Source organism: Carlito syrichta, unplaced genomic scaffold (assembly GCF_000164805.1).
Source record: "Carlito syrichta isolate Samal-C Ts95f unplaced genomic scaffold, Tarsius_syrichta-2.0.1 Scaffold303673, whole genome shotgun sequence".
Lineage (NCBI taxonomy): Eukaryota > Metazoa > Chordata > Mammalia > Primates > Tarsiidae > Carlito > Carlito syrichta.
In genome coordinates, this window is record NW_007247769.1 from 1,322,008 (window position 1) to 1,344,052 (window position 22,045).

General features: G+C 39.6%; 1 pseudogene across 1 annotated transcript; it reads right to left on the minus strand.

The window, feature by feature from the left end:
• Window positions 1-11,754: 11,754 nt before the first annotated feature.
• On the minus strand, window positions 11,755-21,387 carry LOC103261380 (annotated as a pseudogene). Its single transcript, XR_002482018.1, has 3 exons — window positions 21,327-21,387; window positions 20,076-20,194; window positions 11,755-14,135 (listed from the first exon to the last, which is right to left on the minus strand). The product of XR_002482018.1 is annotated as an axin interactor, dorsalization-associated protein pseudogene (transcript).
• Window positions 21,388-22,045: the final 658 nt, after the last annotated feature.

The following is a 22,045-nucleotide window of genomic DNA, read 5'->3' on the forward strand; positions in this document are numbered from 1 at the left end:
CCCTCAAACACCTAGGTATATAAGGAACATCGCTCAAAATAGTGAGTGCCATCTACGATAAACCCACAGCTAACATACTGCTAAATGAACAGAAACTGGAAACATTTCCCCTGAAAACTGGAGCAAGACAAGGCTGCCCACTCTCATCCCTCTTGTTCAACATTGTGTTGAAAGTCCTAGCTAGGGCAATTAGACAAGAGAAGGAAATCAAGGATATCCAAATAGGAATAGAGGAAGTCAAGTTATCCCTCTTTGCAGATGATATGATCCTATATCTTGAAAATCCAAGAGAATCTGCCAGAAACCTACTTGTACTGATAAAGGACTTTGGCAAAGTCTCAGGGTACAAAATAATGTGCAAAAGACAGATGCATTCCTATACACCAACAACAAGCAGGCAGAGACCCAAGTTAAAAGCACAATCCCATTCACAATGGCCACAAAAGAAACGTAATACTTTGACATCTCCTAACCAGAGACATGAAAGACCTTTACAATGAGAACTACAAAACACTGCTCACAGAAATCCAGGAAGACACAAACAAATAGAAAAATATGCCATGCTCATGGATAGTAAGAATCAACATTGTAAAAATGTCCATCCTACCAAAGACAGTCTATAGATTCAGTGCAATACCCATTAAGTTACCAGCATCATTCTTCTCAGACCTGGAAATGACAATACAGAAATTCATATAGAAACATAAATGACCATGAATAGCCAAAACAATTCTTAGCAAAATAAACAAAGAGGGAGGTACCACACTTCCAGACTTCAAGCTTTACTATAAGGCTACAGTAATCAAAACCATCTGGTATTGGTACAAGAATAGGCATATAGAACAAAGGAACAGGATTGAGATTCCAGAAGCACAGTCTCAATTTCTCAACCAACTCATCTTTGGCAAAGCCTCCAACAACAACCACTGAGGAGAGAAGAGGATCTACTCAGTAAATGGTGCTGGGAAAACTGCTGATCACACACAGAAGATTGAAACAGGACCCCTATCTATCACCATACATAAAAATAAACTCCAAATAGATCAAAGACTTAAGTGTAAAACCTCAAACTATAAGAATCTTAGAAAACCCAGGAGACATCCATATGGAAATTGGAATCAGCAACCAATTCCTATTCAGAACCCTAAATGACCATACTTTAAGAAATAAGATAGATAAGTGGGACCTCATCAAACTAAAGAGCTTCTGCAAAGCAAAAGAAATCATCAAGAGAGCAGGGAGACAGCCCACAGAATGGGGAAAAGTATTTGCCAACTGTATATCTGACAATGACCTAACATCTAGGATCTACAAGGAACTAAAATACGCCGAAAGGAAAAAACAGAAAGCCCCATTAAAAAGTGGGGAAAAGACATGAATAGACACTTCTTTAAAGAAGATATACAAGCAGCCAACAGACACATGAAAAAGTGCTCAGCCTCTCTAATCATCAAAGAAATGCAAATCAAAACCACATTGAGATACCACCTAACCCCAGTAAGAACGGCCATCATTAATAAAACAAACAACAGATGCTGGCAAGGATGCAGAGAAAAACGAATGCATCTACATTGTTAGTGGCAATGCAAACTAGTGCAACCTCTCTGGAAGACAGTGTGGTGATTTCTAAAAGAACTAGAAATTGACCTTCCATATGACCCAGCAATTCCCCTATTGGGAATATACCCAGAAGAACTCAAATCATTCTACAAAAAAGATACCTGCACACGTATGTTTGTTGCAGCTCTATTCACAATAGCAAAAACATGGAACCAACCATGTTGCCCACTGAAGCTAGACTGGATTAAAAAAATGTGGTACATATACACAATGGAATATTATGCAGCCATAAAGAGGGACAAACATATGGACTTTGCAGCAACTGGGATGAATTTAGAGTCGATCATACTCAGTGATCTATTACAGAAACAAAGAACAGAGTACCATATATTCTTACTCATAAGCAGACCTTGAACAATTATAATACTACAATAAAGGGATTGGCAGTAGTGGGAAACTGTCACGGGAGGGGGCATAGGATTGGCAGTTGAGGGAAACTGCTAGGGGAGGGAGGGGCATACTTCATCAGCAAGGGTACCTGCATAATCAACGTTTGTATACCTAACCCTGAATCGTACCCCACATCTTTATAATAATAAAAAAAAAAGTTTAGGGAAAAAAAAGAGAAAAAGATAAGTTTTTAAAAAATCGCATGAATATATTAATAATTAATTTGTGATATAGTAATTGAATTATTTTATGAATTATTAATATAGTTGGATTTAAATCTACTATCTTACTATGCTCTTTCTAGTTTTTCTTTTTGTTTTTTTTTGAGTTGGAGTATCTCCGTCATCCAGGCTGGTGTGCGGTGGCACACTCACAGCCACCTGGCTCAGCCTTCCAAGTAGCCAGAATTATAAGTGCACACTACCATGCCTGGCTAATTTTTTAAATATATTTTAGAGATGAGGTCTTGCGAAGCTGCCCAGGCTGGTCTTGAACCCGTGGGCTCATGCAATTTTCTCATCTCGGCCTCCCAAAGTGCTGGGATTACAGGCTTGAGCCACCTCTCCCAGCCTCTATTTTTTCTGTCTGTTCTAGTTCCTCTTTTTTTCCATTCTTTCTTCTAGATTGAGTGTATTATTCCTTTCACTCTATTAGCTTGAGCTTACTCTCAGCACTTCTGATACCAAATATGTGGAGTTTTTTCCCCCCGCCACGTCAACTTTCTGGACACCAACTGGGTGTCCTGCAATTCAATTCACTTCTGACACTAACTACCTGGAGTTAGTTTAGAACCCACAGATTAAGGGCTCAGTCCCACAAGGCTGCCCTCACTTCAGATGCCAATTGCAAGTGCAGTATCGAGTGCTCAGAGTACCCATACTTCTGTCTGACTTGGCTACAAAGCAAGGAGTTCCTACAACTTCCTCCTCAGTTTCAATAAGTAGTCCACAGAACTCAGTGAAACACTTTACTTACTAGTATCAGTTTATTGTAAGGGATCTTATAAAGTTTACAAGTGAATGCCAGATAAAGAGGTACTTAGGACGAGGTCAAGAAGAGGCCTGAGCACAGGAGTGTCTTCTGGTGGAGTTGAGGTGCCACCATTCCGGTACATGGACATATTCATCAATTCAGAAGCTCTCCAAACCCTGTCATTTATGATTTTTTATGGAAGCGTCAACACACAGGCATGACTGACTATTAACCCAATTTCCAGCCAGTGCCCCCTCTCCAGAGTTTGGAGGGTAGGGATGAACATTTCAAACTTTTAATCAAAGTTTAGTCTTTCTGGTGACCAGCTCCCATCCTGAAGCTATCTAGGGGCCTACCAAGAGTTGCCTCATTAGAACAAAAGATGCTTCTATCACTCACAAAATTCCAGGAGATTTAGGAGCTCTGTCAGGACATGGAGACAGAGACCAAATATATACTTATGATTCAACAATATCACACATTCGCACTCTCTATTAGCTTGGAAGTTATACATTTTGTAATATTCATTCATTCTAGAAATTACAACTTTATCATTGACTTATCAAAATTCTAATCTTAATAACTAAGATTACCATTTTCTGGATAATGGAAGGTCATTAGAACATTCTAATTCCATTTATTCCCTCTTGACTTATATGTCTATTATTGATATATAGATCTTAAAATTCCTTAACACTTTAAATCAACAATACGTTATTATTCTTGTTTTAGATAGTCTGTGGTCATTTACATTTACCCGCATTTGTATGATTTTCTTTGGTCTTTATTCCTTCTGCATCTCCAACCTTCAATCTGGAATCACCGTTCTTTTGTTGGAAGAATATTCTTTGGTACTCCCTTTTTCTGGTTTGCCAGTGAAAAATTCACTCAGACTATCTGATGGATACTAATTTTGAAGGATTTTTTTTTTCTTTTGCCTTGTATAGAAGTCTAGTTGCAGTTTTTTTTTTGTTTTGTTTTATTTTGTTTTTTCTGTTCTTTAAATTTATCATTACACCAACTCCTGGTCTGAACCTCTCCTTTTTAAAATGTCAGCTGACCAACTGTTTGTCTAATTATTGTGTCATAGAAGATTTCTTTTCTTACCTTCTTTTAAGATTTTTCACTTTGTCTTTCATTCTTTATGGTATTACTATGATGCACCTATGTGTTTTCTCTCCCCCTTCCATACTCATTATAGCTTGCAGGGACTCTTAAATCTGTGACTTAACATCTTTAATCAGTTTGGTAGAGTTGTCAGTCATTGTGAGTTTATATATTGCTTTTGCCCTGTTCTCTCTCTCTCTCCCTCCATTCTTTCTGAAAGTCCAGTTACAAATAAGTGGGATTTTCTTAGTGTTTTATTTAGTTTCCAGCTGCTTTCTCCCCTTTTTAGTATTTTTCTATCCTTTTTCCCTCGCTCTGTGTGTTCAACTCTGGATAGTTTTTTCTAATCAACATTACAGTTCACTAATTTTCTGTTTAAGGGATATTGACCTATCTATTGCATTGCAAACTCAATAGATGTAATTTTGAACAACTTTTAATTCCTGTATATTTAAGTTCTAGAATTTATTTTTTCCAAATCTGGTATGTCTTTTTGTATAGTTGTTGATCCTTTGTTGACATTGATATTGTTCCCTTCTAGTTGCTTATATACAGTAAGCATAGATGTTTTAAAAACTTGTTATTCGCCGGGCTCGGTGGCTCGGCCTGTAATCCTGTGCCTTTGGGAGGCTGAGGTGAGTGGATTGCCTGAGCCCGCGGGTTCGTGGCCCGCCTGGGCAGGCAAGACCTCATCTCTACAATAAGTCAAAAAAATTAGCTGGGTGTGGTAGCGCGCTCCTGTAGTTCCAGCTACTTGGAAGGCTGAGGCGGAAGGATCGCCGGAGCCCAGCAGGTCGAGGCTGTGGTGGCTGGGAGCGGCCACTGCACTCCAGTCTGGGCGACAGTGAGACTCCAACTCAAAAAAAAAAAAGCTTGTTATTACGGATATGTGTATATAAATACACAGATAGAAAAATAAATTTCTATGTACTCATCACTCTGCTTCAATAATTATCAATATTCTTTAACAAAATATATATTTTCTTATTTCCTGCTACTGCTGTTGCTATTCCTCTCCTCATGTTCTTTCATCAGCTTCCTATTACTATTTATTTTCCTCTTCCTTCTCCACCTCTTCCTCCCTTATCATTGAAGTAGTTTAAAGCAAATCCAATATATTAGCTTGTTAAGATATTGACTTAAAGAAAACCATAGCCACAAAATCATCACACTCAGCAATACTGATTCCTTAATGTCATCTACTACTTTGTCCACCGTCTGTTTTAACTATTCCCAAATTAACTTTAAAACCTCTGAACAATTCAATTTTTTTCTTTTTTAAAAAATTTTTAAATTTGTTTTATTTTAAAGATGTGGCGTACAATTCAGGGTTAGGTATACAAATGTTAATTATGCAAATACCCTTGTTGATGAGGTGTGCCCCTCTCCTGGCAGTTCCCCTCAACTGTCAATCCCACCGTGCCCTCCCCTGGCAGTTTCCCACTACGGCCAATCCCTTTCTTACAGTATTATGATATTTGTTCAAGGTCTGCTTATGAGTGAGAACATATGGTACTCTGTTCTTTGTTTCTGTGATAGATCACTGAGTATGATTGACTATAAATCCATCTACGTTGCTGCAAAGTCCATATGCTTGTCTTTCTTTACGGCTGCATAATATTCCATTGTGGATATGTATCACATTAAAAAAAAATCCAGTCCAGTTTCAAAGGACAGCACGGTTGGTTCCATGTTTTTGCTCCCAGGTAACATGTCTACTGCTGGGACTTTGCTTCTGGAATCTCTATCGTGTTCCATTGATCTGCATGCCTATTCTTGTACCAATACCAGGCTATTTTGATTATTGTAGCCTTATAGTAAAGTTTGAAGTCTGGAAGTGTGATACTTCCTGCTTTATTTCTTTTGGCTTGGTTTTGGCTATTCGTGGTCATTTATGTTTCCATATGAATTTCTGTATTGTCATTTCCAGGTCTGAGAAGAATGATGTTGGTAACTTAATGGGTATTGTGTTGAATCTGTAGATTTCCTTTGGTAGGATGGACATTTTCACAATGTTGATTCCTCCTATCCATGAGCATGGAATATTTTTCTATTTGTGTCTTCTTGGATTTCTTTGAGCAGTGTTTTGTAGTTCTCATTGTAAAGGTCTTTCTCTTCTCTGATTAGGAAAATGTCAAGAAATTTCATTTTTTTTGTGGCTGTTGCGAATGGGATTGTGCTTTTAGTTTGGATCTCTGCCTGCTTGTTGTTGGTGTATAGGAATGCCACTGCCTTTTGCATGTTTATTTTGCATCCTGAGACTTTGCCAAAGTCTTTTATCAGTACAAGCAGGTTTTTGACAGATTCTCTTGGATTTTCAAGGTATAGGATCATATCATCAGCAAAAAGCAATAACTTGACTGCCTCTTTTTCTACTTGGATACCCCTGATTCTTTCTCTTGTCTAATTGTCCTAGCTAGGACTTCCAACACAATGTTGAACAAGAGGGGTGAGAGTGGGCAGCCTTGTCTCATTCCAGTTTTCAGGGGAAATGTGTCCAGTTTCTGTTCATTTAGCAATATGTTAGCTGTGGGTTTATCGTAGATGGCACTTACTATTTTGAGGCATTTTCCTTCTATACCTAAGTGTTTGAGGGTTTTTATCAAGAAGGGATGCTGGATTTTATCAAAAGCTTTTTCTGCATCTAATGATATAATCATGTGGTTCTTGTTTTTACATCTGTTGATGTGTTTAATGACATTTATAGTCGTGCGAATGTAGAACCAACCCTGCATCCAGCCAATGAAGGCTACTTGGTCATGGTGGATGATTTTTGAGATGTGCTTTTGGATCCAATTTGCTAGAATCTTGTTGAGTATTTTTGCATATGTTCATAAGGAATATTGTCCTGTAGTTCTCTTTTTTTGTTGGATCTTTACCTGGTTTGGGTATCAGTGTGATGTTAGCTTCGTAAAATAATTTGGGGAGAATTTTATCTTTCTCAATTGCCTGGAATACCTTCAATAGGCTTGGTATCAGCTCCTCCTTGTATGTTTTGTAGAATTCTGCTGGAAAGCCGTCTATTTCAGGACTTTTTTTTTGTAGGTAATTTTCATATGACAGAGTCAATTTCCTGGGTTGTTAATGGTCTGTTTAGTGTCTCAATGTCTTTTTGTTTCAACCTGGGAGGTTGTATGATGTCAGAGTCCTCCATTTCATTTAGGTTTCAAGTTTGTTTCCATATAGGTGTACATAGTAATCTCTGATAATCTTTTGTATTTCTTCAGGATCAGTTATGATTTGACCTTTTGTATTTCTGATTGTGTTTATTTGAACTTCTTTCTTTTTCTTGGTCACTCTGGCTAGGGGTCCATCAATCTTGTTACTTCTTTCAAAGAACCAGCTTTTTGTTTTGTTGATGTTTTCTATGATATTTTTGTCTTCTATGTCCCATATTTGGGCTCTTATTTTGGTGATTTGGATTCTTCTGCTAAAGTTGGGGCTTTGGTGGTCTTCTCTTTCCAGCTCCCTTAAGTGATTTTTAGGCTCTCAACTTGTGATCATTCTATTTTCTTGATGTGTGCTCATAGAGATATAAATTCCCCTGTTAGAACTGATTTCATGGCATCCCAGAGGTTTTGGTATGATATTTCTTCATTTTCATTTATTTCCAGGAATCTTTTAATTTCTGCTTTGATTTCAGTGTTGACTCAGTAGTTGTTCAGCATCATGACGTTCAGTGTCCATGTCTTTGTGGGCTTTGGGGAAATTTTGTTGGTGTTGATATTTATTTTTATTCCATTGTGGTCTGAGAAGGTTTAGGGCAATATTTCAACCTTTGGAATTTGTTTATGTAATCAATCTTGGAGTGCATTCCATGTGGTGATGAGTAGAATGTATATCTGTGTTTGTTGGGTGGAATAATCTGTAAATATCTGTTAAGTCCATTTGGCAGAGTGTCAAGTTTAGGTTCTGGATCTCCTTGTTGATTTTTTGCCTTGATGATCTGTCTAGGGCTGTTAGTGGGGTATTCAAATTCCTTGCTATAATAGTGTTAGAGTCAATATCTTGTTTTAGTTTACTTAGTAGTTACTTTGTAAATGCTGATGCTCCTGTGTTGGGTGCATATATGTTTAGAATAGATATTTCTTATTGATGAATTGAACCTTTTATCATTATGCAGTGTCCTTTTGTATCTTTTTAAATTTTTGATAGCTTAAAGGTTATTTTGTCTGATACTAAGATCATGACTCCTGCCTTCCTTTGTGATTCATTTGCCAGGAAACTTGTTTTCCATCTTTTAACTTTGAGTCTATGTGCATCTCTTGTGGTGAGATGAGTTTCCTGGATGCAACAAATAATTGGATTATGGTATCTTATCCCGTTTGACATTCTTTGTCTTTTCAGTGATGCATTTAGGCTGATTACTGAAATGTGGTTGCTTATCCCTTTCATGAGGTTCATAGTTTTTTCTTTGTTTGCTTGTTTTCTTTTGGCTTTGGGGTTGATGTATGTGCATTTTCAAGTTCCTTCTTGCACTGTATTCTCTGTTGATTCTGTGTTCTGCTGCTCTCTTGGGAAGTGTATGGTCATTTTTTTTCCTTTCTTCTGTGCTTAATACCTTTTTAAGTGTCTCCTATGAGCTGGTCTGTAAGCTGCATAATCTTTTAGGGATTGGATGTCTGGGAAGGATTTTAATTCTCCATCACTGATGAAGCTGAGCTTGGTTGGGTAGGAAATTCTTGGTTGAAATTGTTTATCTTTGAGGACTTTGAATATTGTGCTCCAATTCTTTCTTGCTTATAGTGTTTCTGCCAATGGATCTGCTGCTATTCTGATTGGTTTTCTCTTGTAGGTAGTCTGACCTTTCTCTCTTGCTGTCTTTAGGATTTTTTCTTGTGTGCCTACTTTGTGTAGGCAAATTATTATGTGTCTAGGTGTTGGTCTTCTCATTTGATGTCTTGTGAGGGTTCTCTGTATCTCTTGTGCTTGACTGGACACATTTCAGGTGAGATGGGGAATGTTTTCTTGGATTACCACCTGGAATACTTGCTCCAAGTTGTACTCCATTTCCCTTTCTTCTTCTGGGATACAAATTAGGCATAGGTTCGGCTTTTTGATATAATCACACATCTCTTGTAGGCTTTGTTCTTTCTTTGTGTGTCTTCTTTCTATGTTTTGTTTTTGTTTTTTACAGATCAGGTTAATTTCATGTTCTGGTCTTCAAGTTCGGAGATTCTTTTTTTCAGCTAGAGTAATTTTGCTTTCCATGCTTGTCATCTTGTTATTTATTTCCTGGATGAAATTTTTTTATCACCAAAGTCTCTGTTACAAGTTCTTTCAGTGTTGCATCTTGTCGTTCTTGAGTCTTATTCACTCTTTCCATCCATTCCCTAATTCTTGTGGTATTCTGGGGCCAGTCATTGATGACTTTTATTGTTTGGGCTCCAATGTTTGATTTTTTTCAGGAGTTTTCTCTTTGTTGCACTTGAAATTGCCTGTGGTCTTCCATTGGTTTTTCCTCATTTGTGAGAGATCTCTTGCTTTTCTCTTTAGTTCTGTTATTCTGTGTCAGTGGGAGAAGTTTTCCCTTCTGATGTTTGCCTTCTATTCTTCCCTGATCTGGGTTCTGGATTTGTTCTAATTTGAAATAGGACTGTGGGTGGGAAGCTCTGCTGTCTCTTGTAATTTTTGAAAGTCAAATAAGGTAGAGGATGGGATGCTAAGATTCAGAAGCTACTTGCAAATTACAAAGTTTACTGATTGTGGTATGTGTTCCCTGAGACCCACTCCCCACCACTAGTCAACATGTCGATGCAAAGCAGAAACCAGTGCAAAAAACAATTGAACACACACATATACAGAGATATACACCCACACCCCAAAGCAAACCGGAAACAACAAAGTGAAACAAAACAAACAACAATAACAATAAAAACCAAGAAAACTGAACACATGTACACACATGCCTAGTACAAAGTGAATAGAGGAGAAAAACAGAAAGACCGGAGTGGGGGGAGAGAAGGAATTCAGATTGAACTTTCACACATATATTGACACACACCTTAAACTATAAAAAATAAAAGTAAAAAACCAGAAGGGCAAACACAAACCACTAACAATAACAAAATTGAAAGATGAACACTCAATCATTCACAAATACATTCAATCTTTCACATACAAAACAATAAACAAAAGCAGAAAGAAACAGAAAAGGAAAAGAAAAAAAGAAAAAATTGGGGGGGTGCAGAGCAAACCCTCGCATACACATTCATGCACAAAGGAAAAATATTTTAAAAACAGATGAACTAACAAAAAGGCAAAAAATTTTTAAAAATTAAAAATTAAAGAAAACTCTGCCCTCTTGTGGCAGGCTCTGTCATTGTTCCTCTAATTTGGTCTCCTCTGCAGAGCTTCCACTTCTTTCACTCTCGCTGGTGTCTGGAACAGGGAAGGAGGAGAGACAGTGGAGATGGGTGGGACTGCAGTCCTCTCCTCCTACTGTCATATGGTCAGGGAGATCTCCTCCAGTGGGAAGGTGCAGGATTGGTTCTTCCCAGGCATGTACTTGTGGGAGGTGCCCCAGCCAAGTCTATCCTGGAAGGGAGCTCTCCTACTGCGACTGGCATCCAGGCTCTGCCTGTGTTTGTCCCTCTCAGTCATGGCCCAGCTGTGTGGATCTGATGTTCAGAGGATTGCTGGGGAGGAAGGGGCTGGGGTCAGCTCTGGACTCACCACTGATCTCTTTGGAGTTCTTCCTTGTCCTTTTTTGGCCACACCCTTTGTCCTGCGACTGGATCAGGGTAGGGGGTGGAGTGCCTGGGACTCAGCACTCATCGGCTCTCTCCAAAGTTTGTGCTTTCAGGATGTTCTCTGTGGGTCATGATCAACCCCTGAGTAGTTGATCTGCCGGTCGCTGAGATCTGTTTGCTCCGTGGTGAGCAAGTTGGAGTACTTTCCTGCCCTGCCTTCAAAATGGTGGTGGGGTGTCTCTCTTTTCCTCTTTGGTGGGACTCTGCCTCTGGTCTCCCTCTGCAGACCCTGCTGCTAGTGCCCGGCCAGTCACTGAAGTGGTGAGGCAAGACTGGGAGCTGGCAGTCACTCCTGCTGCAGTGATGAGGCAGAGTTTAGGGTGGTAGTCTCTCCCAATATTTTTTTTTGAAAACTGGGCTCCAAACAAAGTTTACACATTGTATTTTGTCAATGTGGTACAAGTCTCAAAACTCAGTCTCTCTCTCTCTCTGAGTTGGGGGTCTCACTCTCTTACCCAGGCTGGGGGGCAGTGCAGTGACATGACCACAGCTCACTACAGCCTCAACCTCTTGGGCTCAGGTGATCCTTCCACCTCAACCTACAAGTAACTGGGACTACAAGCATGCACTTCCATACCTGGATAATTTTTTTTTTTCAGTTTTGCTACATTTTAATAGATGTTTTTGAAGGGATTTTTTTTTTTAGGTCTCATCAGCAACATCAAACTCCACAGGGTACAGAGTACTGCCAAGCACCTTAGAAAATTTACATGACACAAAGAAAATGCAGTTCTTGCCCCTTGAGGAGCTTACAGTCTGAGGGTTTGACAACTCATAGTCTTAAGAGTTGAGTGAACAACAAAGTAATTTATTAAGGCAAATCCTTCATCCCCTAGAGCTGTTGTGGACTGAATCATTTTAAAATTTTAAATTAATCCAATAAAGATGAGACAAGACGAAATTTTGTTGAGAATTTTTTCAGGCTCATATAGTTTTTATTAGTATCCAACTAGTAAACAGAATTGACCTAATAGACAACTGAAAGTAAAGACTAGATCTCTTGAAGTGCAAGGGCTAAAACAACTTAATTGCGGTTACTTATTTAAAAAGCAAACATATTGAATAGTATGACTAGGGTTATTACACTAGTTTAAAAATACACCAGATACTGACACTGCATTCCCTTCATGCATTGCTCATTTAAAATAGTGAATATTAAAATATGTGGGTTCTACATCTCAACCACAGAAAGCCCACCACAAATCAATGTTCTGTGTATCAAATATCCACCTCATATATATTATGAAAGTTTTATTTATGCCTCATTAAGTCAAAAGTAATGTCAATATTCAAATTATCATAAGCTAATGACCTGCATATTTTATATGGATGAATGTCAATATATCTAAATAAGAAATAAGTGGCAATCCTATCTACCTATATAAAAAAATAGAATATCTTTCCAAATTTTGCATACTTATCACTATAAGAAGAGGTATGCAGGTTTTAAGGTTTCATAATCAGTTGTCAGAAAAACAGCAGTTATGCCTGCAGTATGTCGTTAGCATCTGACTCAATTATTTTTAGATGACATGATTTAAAAGATACTGTAAACCCATCTAAAATTTTTTAATTATTTTGAGATGGCTCCAGTGTTAACCCAAGAATCATTATCAGAAAGAGTAACAATGTGATGTAGAAGAATAGCTAATCAACATGACTAAAAATAAGCTCATTTTCAGAAGAACAATCGGGTTATCTGGAAAAAAATTAGAGCTACAACCTGAGGAACATTCCCATATGGGATACCGATCTGGCCAAGGCACACTTTCTAAGCAGGAAAACTATCAGATCAGGGTGAACTGAAGCCACTTCTGAGGAGTAACCTATAAATATCCAGATAGACCTTCAGAGGCCCAACATAATTGGTTCAATTCCTCTCAAACAGTTGGATACTATCCTACCCACATCAACCCAAAACTTGAAGTTAACTCAAATCAAAAGAGCATATTAGAGCAAAAGTGAACAAATGTGTAAACTCTAGCACATTCTTATTACTGTATTAAGTTTGAAGATGAGCACATCCTACCCACAACAGTATTGTTCCAGGAAGCAGGGTAGGAGTAGTGGTAAATTACAAAACAGACTATTAATTGCACAATTAATAGAAAAGTAAAAACATATTTTGAAATCTACAATAAACCTGTATCCAAGGGGTCTTATACATCAGTGATGTGCTGGACTTTGAATTCTGTGGTACAGCTTTGCAGTGGACTCGCTCTGGCCTACTGGTATGGGTACAGCTTGCTTCCTGTCTGTTGAAGGGTGAATATGCTACACAGAGCTATGATGGTTTCTACCAAGTGGTAAAATTCACAGATGTTCCAGGTTAATCATGTCAGGATCATTCCTTGTGCAATGTTTGATGTAGATGAAGATAAAGTGGTTTCTTGGTCAATAATTGTAATTTCTTTCTTTTAAAGTCAGTGGGTTTCTTGTATAGTTCTATTACAATTGACCCATGTTTAATTCCATCCATTTCCATGAAAGCAAAACACTGGTGCTGGTAAATCTTTTTTTAGTCTTGTAGTGTTTGAATTCAAAGAAGATAGCTGCACCTTTGGTTAATTTTTCAACATGCTTCTGGAGTTCAATATCCACATTAAAATGAACATATGTATCTTCTTTTCTTGAAGCCACAGAAGTATCTTGCACAGGAGTTAAATCTATGCCATTCAGATCCTTTACACTAACTGTAATATAGGGATCGATGCACTGTCCAGCATCATTCAAACCTATTTTCTCAATTCTGATAGTGAGTAACGTCATTCCTGGTTCTGATGGCAATCTTGGTAATAAAGTGCCAGGTACTCTAGCAGGAAAAGAAACAGGAGACCCTGCTCCAGCACCACCCCCTTCTTCATCTTCTTCAAATTCTAAATTCTCTTTTTCACCAGGTGCTAAAATCCTTCTTAATGGGACAGGCTGAACATCAAAGGGGATTTCTTTATTATATGTAAGAATATTCTTTAGGATTGGTTCTAGCTTCTTCAGGTCCTCCAGTTTAAATTCTTCTTGGGGCTGTGTGGACCGTAAAGCTGCACTTCGCAATTCCAAGCATGTTGCAATTTTGCCTATGGTTTTCTTTTGTTCTTCTGTGAATTCAGAATTACTGTGTTGAGCTTGGGCCTCTTTTTGTAGATGTCTTGCTAATATCTGATACTCATCTATCGCCTCCACCAGCTGGCCCCAAGAATCGAAGTCGGCGCCTCTCCTAAAACTGGTGCCCCAGCGCTGTAGCAGACTCCAGGTCACCTCCAACGTGGCTGGTCGTCGCCCCGTCCCCTCCCGCCCCTGCCCCAGCGAGACGGGGCTCTAGGGCGCCAGGCTCCGGGGCCTGGCCTCGACATTAATAACGTTAATAGGGCCAGGAGGAACTGCTACGGCCACCACCGCCACCCGCCAAGGAGCCACCCAAGCCCATTTGCCCCCTGGATAATTAAAAAAAATTTTTTTTTTGAAAAACGAGATTTTTCTATGCTGCCCAGGTTGGTCTCAAACTCCTGGGCTCAAGCAATCCTCCAACTTCAGCCTCCCAAAGCGCTGGGATTACAGGCATGAGCCATCATGACCAACTACAATTCTCTTTTAATAGTATAATTGTTGTGAAGTCTATAATGATGCCAGTATCTAAAACGTCTGTGGATTTGTTTCTAGTATATATTGTTTCTGACTCTTTTCTTTCATGTAGTCTTGTTTTGTCCTAAGTGCCTGGCTATGTTTTATTGTGTGCTTGAGTTGTACTTGAAAAGTTATTGTGTATAGATAATTTAGTGTTTAGAAATATGTTTTCTTTTTCTAGAGGTAATTTGTTTTTGCTTCTGCCAGATGTTTGGGAGTACTAGTATTCTATATCACCTTATTCCAGTTGCAAGAACTGAAATTACTTGAAGCTGGTTTCATGTTGCTTTGGGAACCAGTTTCTTTCTTTCTCATCCTAGGTGTCACTGCTTTGGTGGGTTTTAGTATTTAAATATTCTCTAGCTCTTTGAGGTAATCAAAAACACTCTTCAGTCTCTTAGTGTCTCAGCCTCTCAGTTCTCTCTTTCAGAATCATCAAATATCTCCAGGAGAAAGTCAGACCAATCTCTATTGCACCAGATTTATCTCTCTAGAGTTCTGTCTTGTTTTAAATCTTGGCCATTTCTATGTTTATTTTTCAATTTAATTTAATTTTTACTGTTTTGCTAGCTCTTCTGTGGCTCAAAAACAATTTAAAAATACTATGTCCCCATTTTTAATTTTAATTAGGCCATCTTTAATTGAAGGGTTGGTTAAAAATACTCAATCTATCATTAGCACCAAAATTTAATTTATATTCTAATTTTGAGGTGTAATTTATATACATAAAATCCAGAAATCCTAAGTGTATAACTCTACAAATTTCTTCATATGTATATACATATATTATCATTTATTGTTCTTATTACTTCAAGTAAATTAAAACCTCACTTCTGAATCTTAATTCTAAGAAAGAAAGATAAGCTTCCATGAATTTGTCATCAATGAAATAAGATGCTGCTGCTTTCAATATTTTTTGCAGAACACTTTTTAATTTGTTTTTTTACTCATAGAACATTCTTTCAGAAGTGATATATTCTTTGACAATGCTTAGAGTAGTTTTTATCACTTCTATGATATCATTATATAATATATCTGAATTTAAAATATCCTAGTATAGTCCAAGATACCCCATTTCTGATTGGTAGTAGCCAGAAACTGCTGGTGGGGAAAGCATATGACATCAATAAGGATATCTGATCTCAAATCAGGTAAAGTGGGGACTAAAGGGAGGCCCAGACTTTACTTGTATGATGACCACTTGTATCCTGAATTATACCCCACATCTTTAAAAAATTGCCATTTTATTTTATTTTATTATTTTATTTTGAGTCTCACTCCATTTCCCAGGCGGGAGTGCAGTGGCATGCTCACGGCCATCCCAGTGTTGACCCACTGGCCTCCGGTGATCCTTCTACCTCAGCCTTCCAAGTAGCCAGAACTACAGGCATGCTACCATGCTTGGCTAATTTTTTTTTTTAATTATTTATTGTAGAGATGAGGTCTCATCAAGGTGCCCGGGCTGGTCTCAAACCCACGGGCCCAGGCAATCCCCTCGCCTCAGCCTCTCAAAGTGCTGGGATTACAGGTTGAGCCACCAAACCCAGCCTACCCCATTTCTAATGGCGTGTTTCACCCTTCACTGAAATATGTTTAAGATAGGGAAAAACAATAAGCCATTGGGTGGTAATGAGAGCATTGGTTTATGGTACCTTGACTAAAGATTTTGCATGGTTCTTTTGTCTGACACCAAGGAGCAATGCACCAAACTATGATTCAAGACAGTGAAAGAGACTCTTTTTTTTTTTTTTTTGTAAAATAAGAGAAGGAGAATTGTGAATGGGGAAGTGGAAAAATAAAACTAGCTATTAAGAAAGAGTAAATATGGAAATTAAGTTCTGGAAACAGGTTCCCTTGGATCTATTTTGCCTGAAAATCTTTGGAAATTTTTCATATATCCAAGGATACACATACCCTAATAAAACCATTGTTTTAAACCACTTTGTATACTATCAACTGAACATGATTCCTAAATCACAAACTAACAATCTCCATTTTATAGCACTGCTGTGTAGGTTTAACAAGAGAATGTGCTTCTTAGTAATTATTACTTGACGTGTAACAAGGATGCGATGATAAGCTATTTATTATTAGTGATGACCATCACCAACTGCTTGAATATACATTCATTCAAATACTTATTACATAAAAGCCAATATCAAGATGTTTCGTGGTATACTCTTATGACTTTTATTACTGATGAGGTGTTCAGGAGAAAACTCCTAGTATGGTACAAAGAGCCTGAGGTAGTAAAACCTGGATGCTTGCTTAAGCCTTGGGAGGTGTGACATCTTGGGTCCTGGTTTCATCATCATTTGCCTGAATTTTTTACTGGGTTGGTCATGAACTTAACGTGAAAGTGAATGTGAAATCTGAAATGTTGCAGAGTGTGTGAGAAACCCTTAAGATGCCATCTCAACCCCAATGGGCAAAGATTTCTCTTCACATACTGGTCTCAGCCTCTTTTCTGCTTCTAGACTGTTTATGTAAGAACACTCTCCCACAAGTAACCACTCTCATTAGACACTAATTCTCACCTGGGGAAAGACACACAGCAGAAAGGGGCGGAGGTGGGGAAGGAGCCGGGGCCATTAGTTTGAAAAATCCTTTTGTAGAATCAACAACCCACTCTCTCGGAGAGATGTTTCTTCGTCAGTCTCCCATGGAATTACTGCTTGACCCAGCATTTCCCAAAGTATGAACTGAGGGACACAGATGGCATGAAAGGTGATTCTAGATGGAAAACAGGAAGGACAATGAAGATGAGTGTATCATAAGGTGAGACACTTGTTGCCCTTTCAATTCTCAACACTGTTGACTGTTAAGAAGAAAGTCTTGTTTGGTGTGTATAGGTTTTCAATACATCTCTAACCTTTGTTTATCCCTATTTTTTTCAAGTGAGAAAGCAGGATTTATTGAGAGGACAGAGAAGTTCCCACAGTGGGAGGGGAATGGAAGGGGTTGCCTGTCTAGGGCCAAAAACCTGGTGCTTATATAGCCCTAATTCCAAGCCAATTGGCTAGCACTAGCTGTGAGTTGTAGCTGTTTTGATTGGTCAGTATTAAGGACCAATTGGCAGGAGGTAAGGGCCTAATGGTGAGCTGACTGGTTGCTTTTCGATTCCTGCAGTAAGTACTTAAACTCTAGCTTGAGAGGTTATCATGGGAGCTTGTTTACCAACACTGAGTCTGAGAGGCCTGGAAGTTTGCTACATTGTTACCATAGGACCCTCCTGTCTATCTGCCTAGACTTTTTCTAGCTATCTCCTGTCTCATTCCCCCCTCTGGAGTAGTAACCCTAACTGCTGTTAGGCAGTAAGGATGATGACTGGTCTGGCTACTTCCTGCTAATCCTGGGCGTTGTGTGGGAACGGCAGCTAGGGATTCTCCGGCAGGAAGCTTGCATACAAGGTTCTATCTGCATCACCATTTGGAGTTTGATGGTCTCTAGGTGAGAAGAAACAAACTTTACAAGGAGGTTAACTATACATGGACCAAACACAAGCAATACAACAAAAGGAACTATTAAGGGAAGAACCCATGTTCATAGATTGAAAATCCCTAGAGGATAAAAAAAGATTGTAACTGATGGGTCCTGAAACTGCCTGTTCTTGTAAAGAGTCAATGATTTTATTATTATTTATAACTTGTAAAGTCTTTTTTACTTGGGAGGGAGTGTTAATATAGAAACAACCAGTTTCATTTAATAATACACATGCTCCTCCACATCCCAATGTGAGCATATCCAATGTTTGAATAATTATCCTGTTGAGCCGTGTACTAATGGAAGATGAGAGAGGGTGCTTATAAGAAGCTAGGACTCATGAACTAAAAACAGAAAGCAAGACAGAGTAGGCATTTTGCTTGTTCCTGTGAAGGAGACTTCTAGGGAAGAAAACAATTCCATGGACGCTCAAGATTAAGGGGTCCTAGACAGAGACATCTAACGGTACACATCAAGGTGAAAACAAAGGCAGCACGTATAGGTAAACTATAAGGAGGAAATTCATAGGCAGTTAATTAGTGGCACTTATCTTTTATGAACTTTAGTTTGATTCTGTATGCTCTGCCAGGTCAGCTGAGGCAACGTCTTCTAGACTTTGGGCTTTCACTTTTGTGTGATGGATCCACAAGTCTATTCATTCCGTATACACCTTCCGTCGAGCCCCACGTTCGGGCACCAAAACTGATGCAGATTTTTCAGGTTAGCCTGGGCTTTGAGAGTGTCAGTTCAATGGGTCAGTCAGCCAAGCCCCAGAGAAGGTTGTTGAGGGACTGGTAAGCCTAGCCCTGGAAGTTTCAACTCTAATGGGCTGGCAAGCCAAGTCCTGAGAGTGTTGCGATTCGGTGGGTTGGCAAGCCTAGCCCCCAGAGTGTTGGCTCTAACGGGCTGGCAAGCCAAGCCCTGAGAGTGTTGTTGGTTCGGTGAACTGGAAAAGCTAGCCCCCTAGGTGTCTCGGCTTTGGAGTCTCGTCTTCTTCTGGCAGCTCTCATGGTTCAGCCGGCTCCATCGGCTGGCAAGCCAGCCTCTGGGGTGCACAGCTCTTCAGCTCTGGTGATCTTCTGCAGCTCTTTAGGTCACAGCTCTTCAGGGTTGAGGTTCTTATCTCATGCCCAGGAAGAATGAGGGACACGGACAGCCGGAAAGTGAAAAAGCAGGATTTATTAAGAGAACAGAGAAACTCCCACAGGGGGAGAGGACCCGAAGGGGTTACCCCCATCCCTATTTTTAATAAAGTGAGAACTGGTCTTTAAGCAGGCAGTCTTCAGTTAAACTTGAATACATTGTCTAGTTTGTATTTTTTCAGTTATTTCCTACTGACAGCAAGGGATATGCCATAAGTAGTAGCTAATACCAAGTTTTAAGCAGTGTTGTGAATACTTTCTTATGAGAGAGGTGCTTGTACCCCCATTTTATGCACGTGAAAACTGAGATTCAGAGAATTTTAGCAAACAGCATAGAGTCACAGTTGGAAAAGGGCTGAGCTTACATTCAGCTTAGTTATATTCTTAGCAACGACTTCATATTGCCTCGTTTAGGATGAAGATACTAAGTTTCCTTTGAAAATTACTTAATTGAAAGTAAGACAGTTTAAAGAGAATTCTTAAGTAAAGAATTAAAATTAGAGATGCTATGTGGACAGGGCAAAAAATAAGACAGAGGCCCTCAGAAGACTTAAGTTTAGGAAACAGCTTAGCCCAGGCTCCACTGTCCTGCTCCAAGGGCTCTGACCTGGTCTAACTGATGACAGGTAATCAGTGCAAAGCTGACTTGGCTGAAGGAAGAAAACAGGGGCCCATTTGATTTCCATTTAAGTCACTCTAGGACAGCCCCTCCTTGATTTGGGCTAGTTGATATCCTTTTATCCCTTTTGTATCTTTCACCATGCAATTGTATAACCGATTCGAATATGATGTGATAATATACTATCATATAAATCAGGACTTTAAAAAAGTAAACCTAGAATAGTGGGTAGAAGCTATTATAAGGATTAATGAGTTGGTACACATGAGACCTTGTACTATGTGAGTGCACTTGTAAGTACATTTGGGGCAAGGGTGGTTAAATGAGGATTAGAAGGTGCTCAGAGCTGTGGAGAAGGGGCCCCCTGACAATCCCAGAAGGGGCAGCTCCCCAGTGAGTTCCTGTCCATGGAAACTCAACAAGGACCCGCCAGATGTGTCTCAGGACTTGCTGCATTTCCAGAGGCTGCACAGATCTGCCAGAGCCGGCTGAGAAATACAGAAACATTCTGCCTTGGTGCCTGTAGGAGCTGTGTCAGATCCAGGCCTACCATGCATCATCAGCCACAGGATTCCACTTCCACAGGAGCAGAACATTCCCGGATGTTTGGGTTCCAGAAAAAACATGCGTCAGTCACCTGCCCTTGGTTGAGGGCTGCACACAGCTGGCTGACAAATGGGGGAGGAGGTGTTTCCAGAGACAGTCACCATCAGGCAGAAGTGAGCTTTTTAAAGCCAGAGAAGATGGTTTAGTCTATAGTTATTTTGTTGGGAGCGAATGTGATGTGGGGAACAGAAGAACACTGTCACTAACAGACTTTGAGTAAGGGCCCCAAGTGAAGACAAGGTATTGCTTAATGGCCCCAAGCTTGTAGGCAAGGTCTCACTTGAAAGCTCTGTAGCCAAAGGCAGGCTGTACGGGATACAGCCTACTACACAAAACAGTGTCTCAGATGCCCACACATCCGGGTACACATAGTGCAGATAAAGCCTTAGCTACAACAACATAACCCCCAAACAGCTTGTTAGGTAACAACAAAATTCCATTATGACTCCCTCACAGACCTTGAATCCCTTCCAACTTCCTTTGTGCTTGATTATAAAATAAACGTGCTGAGCTAGTTTGGGGTCACTTCTCCTTCATCAGAGGAAAGTGTCCCATTTGGTCCCAGCTTTTCTTTATGTCTTTGTGTCTGTGTCTTTCTTAATCTCTCATCACTCTCTCAGGACCCTCAAGACAGCCACACAGGCCACGGTATTATTTCTTAAATATTTGTTTATTCATTTTAAAATTTTATTTTATTTATTTTGGGAGGCATACATGTAATAATTTAGTACATTCATATAATTTGTAAAGATCAAATCAGTGTCCTTGGGATATCCATCACCTTAAATATTTGTCTCATTATGCTGGAAACATTAAAATTATTCTTTTCTAGCTATTTTGGAATGTACAATAGATAACTATAGACTGGAGTCACTCTACTGATCTGTTGAACACTGGCTTTTATTTCTTCCATGCTTCTTAGGCAGTCAGCCTAAGACTAAGAGAACAGGATTGGGCGGGAGCCCAGGCTGCTCAGTGAGGTCAGGTGCTTGGAGCTCAGTAGCTGGGACTCACATTTCTCTGTCGAGCTTGCACCTTCTGCAGAGCCCTTCTGTTTTAGGGCACTCACAGGCATGTCGGTGGTTCAAGGACAATGATTATATAGAATGAACATGCACACATCATTTACCAGCTGTCTCACCCTGGAAAATTATCGTTTCTTGGAGTTGCTGCATCCTCACCTGTATAATACAGATTGTAATTAGTACCTACCTCACAGAGTTGTTGTACGAATCAAATTAGCTAAGGCAGGGCAGGTATCTGACACATCGCAGGTGATCAATCAATGATAGCACTGCTTATTGTTACCTCTGCTGTGCTGGGCAGGCTGGGATTCTAGAGTTTATTTGACAAAGAGACGGCTGCAGGGCGGTGAAACAGCTACCCCAGGACACACAGATGCTAAAGGACAGAACCCTATTTTCAAGCCCCTGTGGCCTTTACCCTAGGTGATCTGTCCTGGGCATGGTGTGATATCCAGCCTAGGGGACCTCTGAACTGGCCGCAAAATGGAACGATGAAGGTCAGAACTTAGAGGTCAGCCTGAGGTTTCTGTAGGCTCAAATAAACAAGAATGTGGTTTAACTACAAGAAAGGGATTGGTAGCACTGGGACACAGCCATGTGTGTTTGTGTGTGTGTGTGGGGGGGCACATAACATCACCAGGAGTACCTGATCCTAAATCAAGTGAAGTGAGGACCAATGGAAGGCCCAAACTTCACCTGTGTATAAAC